This window comes from Bos indicus, chromosome 1 (genome assembly GCF_029378745.1).
Source record: "Bos indicus isolate NIAB-ARS_2022 breed Sahiwal x Tharparkar chromosome 1, NIAB-ARS_B.indTharparkar_mat_pri_1.0, whole genome shotgun sequence".
NCBI classification, from domain to species: Eukaryota; Metazoa; Chordata; class Mammalia; order Artiodactyla; family Bovidae; genus Bos; species Bos indicus.
Window position 1 is genome coordinate 117,760,690 of NC_091760.1, and position 6,997 is coordinate 117,767,686.

Below are 6,997 nucleotides of genomic sequence, written 5' to 3' on the forward strand. Positions count from 1 at the left end.
CCTCCTGCCCTGCTCCAGCCTAGTCCACACACAGGCAATCACAAGGCTTTTAAGTCAAAATTGATGGTGCCACAAACTTGGCAGTATTTTCTCTCCAGGAAGCCTTGTTGTTTCCTTTCACACCACTTTCCACAATGGCAAATGGATATTGTATTTGTTCAACATCTGCCCCCACCCTTTTGACAAATTCTAGGCTGAAAGAGATTGTGAAGGTTTTGTTTGTCCCTGGTATCCCCCGCACCTGGGCATCTATTAATACTGACTGAATAAATTTCTCCTAACGATTAGTCTCAGAGTAGCACTTAAGAACCCATACCTTAAAAGCTAACCTTCTCTCTTTTTAATAACAAAAACCCCCAGGGAATTTCCACAGGTAGGCAGGGAACAGAGATGGGGAGATAATCAAATAGTCCTGAGAAGGGAGGAAGCAAGGGTTTCTCTGGCCCATCATTCTTTAGGCAAGGACACTGGCCAGAAAGTCCGGCGCCTTGAGATGGCTTATGTCACCGTGTCACCTGACACTGAGATCAAAGGCGGACTCTGCTTTGTGCAGAGGACAGAGATCAGGGTTCCCCTGACTCACAGCGAGCTGTATCAGATTAGACCAGGGAGCTCTATCAGAGTAGATCAGTCTGTAAAGTCCACCAAGGTAACAGCAGTTGCCATTTCTTGGGCACCTGTTGGTACAAAGTGCTTGGTCTATATTAACCCATTTAATCCTCCCCATGTCCCAATGCAATAAAGGTATACTATCCTCGATTTGGAGTTGAGGAAATTAAGACTCAGAGAGATTAAGTAACTTGCCTGAACTCACACAGCTGGCAAGCAACAGAACTGGGATGTGAACCCAGGCCTAGTCTGTGCTTCTTCACCATGGCCCATGGTCCATCATGTTGGCATTTAGCCTTTACATATTTTGACCATCAACAGAAATACAGATGGAGATGACAGGATATAGGAATGCAGGAAGCTTGGTGGAAACAGAACAGAACGCCTGTGCTTTAGAACTTCTTTCTCTACGGTCACAACATGTTAGAAGGGGACAGAGACCTAGAGATCATTCAGATGCTGACTATTCAAAGTGTGGTCCATGGACCTACAGCATCTGCACCAGCTGGGAGCTTGTTAGAAGTATAGCATCTCAGGCACACCCAGACCTGCTGGATCAGAATCTGCATTTTAACACAGACCCAAGTGGACTAAATGCAGTTCCAGTTTGCAAAGCATTGGTGTAGACTAGGGGTTCTCAACCCACTTGCCCTTTAGAATCACTGGGGGAGTTTTAACATGTTAGGACCTGAACTGGAATCCCTGGCAGTAGTAGGGCTGTGCTTGCATGTTTTTTCTCAGTCTTCCCAGCAGAGTCCAACATGAAGCCAGAGCTGAGAACTACCAATCTAGCCCAACTGCATGGCCTTCTTTTCTTTTCCCCTTGTTTTTATACTACAGTTAAAACAAGTGAAGTGACCTACCAAGCATGATGAAAAGTGTGTGGACTTGAGAGATTAAACAGGTCAAGATTCGGATCCTTGATTCTGCCACTTATTAGCAGTGATGCTTTAGGCAAAACACTACTCTGCTTGGATCTTAGTTTCCACATTTATAAAATGGAGGTAATAAAGCCTACCTTAAGGGGTCACTGTGAGAAAAACCAGCAAAGTATGAAGAATGGAATGTTTGCACTTGGGTATAGTAGGACCCTAATAACTGGCAGCTCTCTGACTGCCCAAGTCAGAGCACCCCAGGGCAGCAGCAGATGGCTGTCCAAGGAGTAAAAAGCTGGCACATTGCAATTCTTCCCCAGCATATTCTCCAAGTATGGAGCCAATGTATTGAAAGAACATTCATTAAGACTAAGATGAAAAGGCTGAGCACCAAAGAATCAATGCTTTTGAACAGTGGTGCTGGAGAAGACTCTTGAGAGTCCCTCAGACAGCAAGATCAAACCAGTCAATTCTAAAGGAAATCAATCGACCCTGAATATTCATTGGAAGGACTGATGCTGAAGCTAAAGCTTCAATACTTTGGCCACCTGATATGAAGAGCAGACTCACTGGAGAAGACGCTGATGCTGGGAAAGACTGAAGGCAGAGGAAGAAGAGGGTGAAGAGGATGAGATGGTTGGATGGCATCATCGACTCAATGGGCATGAATCTGAGCAAACTCCAGGAGATAGTGAAGGACAGGGAAGCCTGGCATGCTGCAGTCCATGGGGTCACAGAATCAGACACAACTTAGTGACTGAACAACAACAATGAAAAGATGCAGAAGAAGAGGTTGGAAGTGAGATCCAAGGGGAAAAGAGCAAAGGCAGTCTCCTTTGCCACATGTTCCAGCCACTTCACCCCTCTAGTCCCACTCTCTTCCCTGCCCCCTCCATTCCAGATGGCGACCCTGATCGGAGAAACAGCATATGCCAGTGGTCAAAGACCTATAATCACTGAGTTGTGTTTGTGTGTGGTTTGTTGTGTGTTTTTTTGAAACTTATAAAAAAAACACTTTCCATACTGCATGTTTATCTGTATTTACTGGAACAGTACAATTAACACAGGTAAAAAGAGCTCCTTTGACTGAAACTCTATAAGAAAACCCAAAACATGGTTTTGCAGCTTTACCTGAGAAAGTCTGGGGCTCAAAGGGTGTAAGAAAGAAAGGTGTTCTCACTCTTCTTTCAGCAGTTTTTTAAAAAACATGTTTTGCTGTGGTAAAATTAGTTAACATCAAATTACCATTCCAACCATGTTGAAGTGCCTAATTCAGTGGTATTAAGTACATGCCCATATTTTGCATCATTTTAAGAGTTTTGCTCTTATATTTCCTTTTCTTCCCACACATACCTACATGTGTGCACACACAGTATCTTCACAACTTTTCAGCTCTGGAACCTTCCACGTGTAAAATTAGAAATGGCCTGCCAAGGGGGCCCAGGGCAACGCGCCTTTTCTTTTCCTTGGGAGGAAGCTGATGTAGTGAGTGATGACCACGTGTCAGGTGCTTTCACATACTTTATTCATAACGACCTCGTAAGGGAGGGAAGGGGGTGTTACACCCATTTTTTACAGATGAGGAAACTGAGGTTCAAGGAGGAAAAGCAGTGCGTACACATGGGGGTGGGGGGCGAGGAGGGGTACAGCCGGCATTCAGATCCATGTCTGTGGGATTCCAGAGGCTATGCTCTTTTCTGCTTTTTCTTAGGAAAACATTTTTTTTCTTCTTATAAGAAATAATGAAAAAAGAAATAAATAAATAAAAAGAAATAATGAGTTATTATTTTAAGAAAACAGTAAAATATAAAGATAAATATAAATCACTAACAAACTCCTCTCTCAGAAATAGTCACTTATACGTATTGAGGTCTTCCTGTCTGATTCTTTCCATATTCCAAGTCATTTATTTCCATGGTGTCCCAGGGACAGGAGAGGGGATGGCAAAGGGATGTGACAGAGAAATTTCATGTGCTTTGTCTCTAGAGATGTATGTGTTGCTTGGATCTTTTACAACCAAATGTATTTATGTATTAGTTACATAGTGAAAGAATCAGAAAAAAAATTGGAAACCCAAAGAAAGAAAAAAAAAAATGTGTTGATCAAAAAGGGAGAATTGTCAATCCTAGAAATATTTAAAAAGAAGAATCCAAGAGACAACAATTGGCTCATAACAAGAACTCTTTAGGGTAATGATAAGGCTCGTTAGCAGGAATGTTTCTCTTTTTTTTATGTTTTTTAATTATTTTATTGATTTTTTGGTCTCAAGGCATGTGGGATCTTAGTTCTCCAACCAGGGGTTGAACCCGCACCCTCAACAGTGAAAGCACAGAGTCCTAACCACTGGACCACCAAGAAATTCCTAGGATTGTCTCTAACATGAAGACAGATACATTAGGCTTTCAAAGCAGGATGCCATTATCCCTCCCTAGCCAGCTCCTCCTAGTGTGGTGTCTAATTCTGTGCCTGCCAGACCACTTCTGCATAGAATTTAACTTCCCATGGAGTTTACATACAGTGTAAGAATGTCCGGGTACACTGCTGTCAACGTTCCAACTATCTGACAGGACTTTCTGCCAATTAAATTAATTGCTTTTCAAATATTTCTTCAATCTCTTAGAGCTCTCTACTGGTCAGTCAACATCACTAAATTATGTCAACTCTGGACATCACCTGGATTCAAGTTCAAAAATTTAGAAATCTGAACTTTCTAAATCTGTAAGTTTAGGCCGTGGATTATGGGAGAGGACAATGTAATGCCATTCCACAGAGTACTTTCTAGGATGAGAAGCATGAGCAGCCACACCTTACACACGCCTAGCCACACCTCTTACACACCCAGTATGTGACAGAAAGTGCCATCAAAGCACCATCGTTAACACGCCTCATGTCATGGGGACAGGGCCAATGTTAGGCCACTAAATAGCAGCGTGATGTGGGGGTGGGGCAGGGCAGATTCTGGGGCGACTGCCAGCCACAGACACTGGGGGGAATCCCCATCCAGCAAGCAGAAAAAGATAGTATCTGACTCAGGCGGTAGCAGAAGATGCCATCAGTCCCAGCAAGCATTCAGCCTCAGTGAATGCAGCCGGAGTGAGGCGTGGTGAGGGCTGAGAAGAAGAGTGGTAGAAGGGAAGCCCAGAGCAAGTGAGGGGCGGGGATCCAGGCAGGAACGCACGCCAGGTGAGTCCATCTGCAGGCATCAACGCTGGCACCTGGTCACTAGACTAGGTTTCTTTCATTCATTCATTCAACAAATATTTACCACATTCCTCCATGTGACTCACGCACCTACACACCTAGCTGGGTGTGCCAGGCGTACAAGGCCTGACTGCTCTTTACCCATTTCTCAGGGTTGTGTCATCAGCAAGAAACCTTGAGGGATGAGGTAATGTCTCCCTTCGGATGAAGGACAGGCGTGCACACTGCTGACTGTCAGAGTCATGAATTCCCCCAAGCTCTGTGTCCTTCACCTGGAGCACAAGCTCATTGTGCATGCTCTCACCATCCGGCCCAGGTCCTGTCTCCCTCGTGAGAACCAGGAGCAAGGGAAACCTGGCGCACACACGCTGCTTGCTGTCTTGGGAGGAATAAAGTCCTTAATTTCCAGCCTCCGAGTCTCATGTCTCCTGCCAGCACCCATGCAAGAGTCAAAGGCTAACTCATTAGCCTGTAAGCGGGGCAGAACCAAACTCCAGACCTGACAGCACTTCGGGTGTGGTGGGCCCTGTGCGGGCCCTTGAGGTCATCAGATAAGATCAGATCAGATCAGTCGCTCAGTCGTGTCCAACTCTTTGCGACCCCATGAATCGCAGCACGCCAGGCCTCCCTGTCCATCACCAACTCCCAGAGTTCACTCAGACTCACGTCCATCGAGTCAGTGATGCCATCCAGCCATCTCATCCTCTGTCGTCCCCTTCTCCTCCTGCCCCCAATCCCTCCCAGCATCAGAGTCTTTTCCAATGAGTCAACTCTTCACATGAGGTGGCCAAAGTACTGGAGTTTCAGCTTTAGCATCATTCCTTCCAAAGAAATCCCAGGGCTGATCTCCTTTAGAATGGACTAGTTGGATCTCCTTGCAGTCCAAGGGACTCTCAAGAGTCTTCTCCAACACATCATAGCCATGCACAAAACCAGCCTGGCACCTGTTCTCATGGAGTGTACATGCAACTGGGGGAGACAAACAGATGACAAACCAAACAAGAAAATATCAGAAGCATGCTACAGAGAACAGGAATGGAGTAATATGCTAAAAATGACCAGATGGCTACCTTAGATGGAGTGGCCAACGGATGCAAATACATGCGAAGTCCCCTGGAGGGAAGCATCTTAACAAGAAGAGAATGGCGAGCGCAAAGGCCTGAGGTTGGATCAGCCAGCAAGGCCGGAGGCCAGTGGATGCAGGGAAGTGGTTTGAGGAGGAGGTCCGTGGGAAGTTAGATCCTTGTCCTCAGAGGCCAAAGCTAGGGGACTGGATTTCTTTGCAGCAAGAGAAAGCCACTGAAGAATTTTAAGAAGGAGCATAAATGGCATGATTCAGATTTTTTAAACTAGCTCGAGCTGCTTTGTGAAGAAACATGAGTATAGGGGATGCATTCAGGAAGGAATGAAGCATCCAGGAAGCTACTGTATCAGTTCAGGGGCAACATGATTTTGGCCTGGACAAGAATGGGAGAGCTACAGAGAAGGGGGTACCTGGGGGCCGGGTTTTAAAGGGAGAGTCAACAGGCCTCACTAAAGGATTGGATGGGGAGATGGGGTGGAGAAGTGGTTATAGGAATAAGAAAAAGGAAAGAGCCAAAGGTGGCCACTCCTAGGTGTTTATCCTGAATAACTAAGTTCCATTTACTGAGATGAAAGAGACAGGAAAGGGTTGGTTCAGGGGAGAAAGCCAGAGAGAGACTCGTGGTTGAAGGCAGCAAGCACACAGATGTTTATCTGAGTCTGGAGTTGTGAGGGAGGCCAGGCTGGAGGGAGCACTTGGGGCCATCAGCATCTATAGGGTATCTGAGCTGTGGGGTGGGGGGAGAAGACCTGGAGAGCAATACGCATGGAAATGAGGGAGTGACTCAGTCCTGTGTCCCAAAACTGCCAACCTTCTGGGGGTGACATGACGAACCAGAGACGGGAAAGGAGACTTTCAGGAGCGGCTGTCAAAGTTGGGGGAAATCCTAAGACTTCCCTGGTGGTCCAGTGGCTAAGACTCTGCGCTCCTAATGCAGGGGGCCCAGGTTTGATCCCTGGTCAGGGAACTAGACCCCACATGCCACAACTAACGATCCTGAGTGCTGCAATGAAGCTTGAAGATCCTGGGTGCTGCAACTAAGACCCAGCACAGCCAAATAAATAAAAAAGTGGTTTTTTTTTTTTTTTCAAGTGGGGGGGAAATCCCAGAGAATGTGGTGTCACAATGCCCACCCCCAAGAGAATATTGGACTCAGGTAGAACAGAGGGGCTGGTTGTGGAATGCTACTGAGGAGAATGTCAAACTGTACTTCCCTGAGAGCCAAGCT

The 6,997-nt window shown here is 46.0% G+C and overlaps 1 non-coding gene across 1 annotated transcript; it reads left to right on the forward strand.

Moving 5' to 3' along the window:
* Positions 1-6,663: 6,663 nt before the first annotated feature.
* Positions 6,664-6,736, forward strand: TRNAR-CCU (transfer RNA arginine (anticodon CCU)). The gene has a single exon. It is a non-coding gene; the product is annotated as a tRNA-Arg (tRNA).
* Positions 6,737-6,997: the final 261 nt, after the last annotated feature.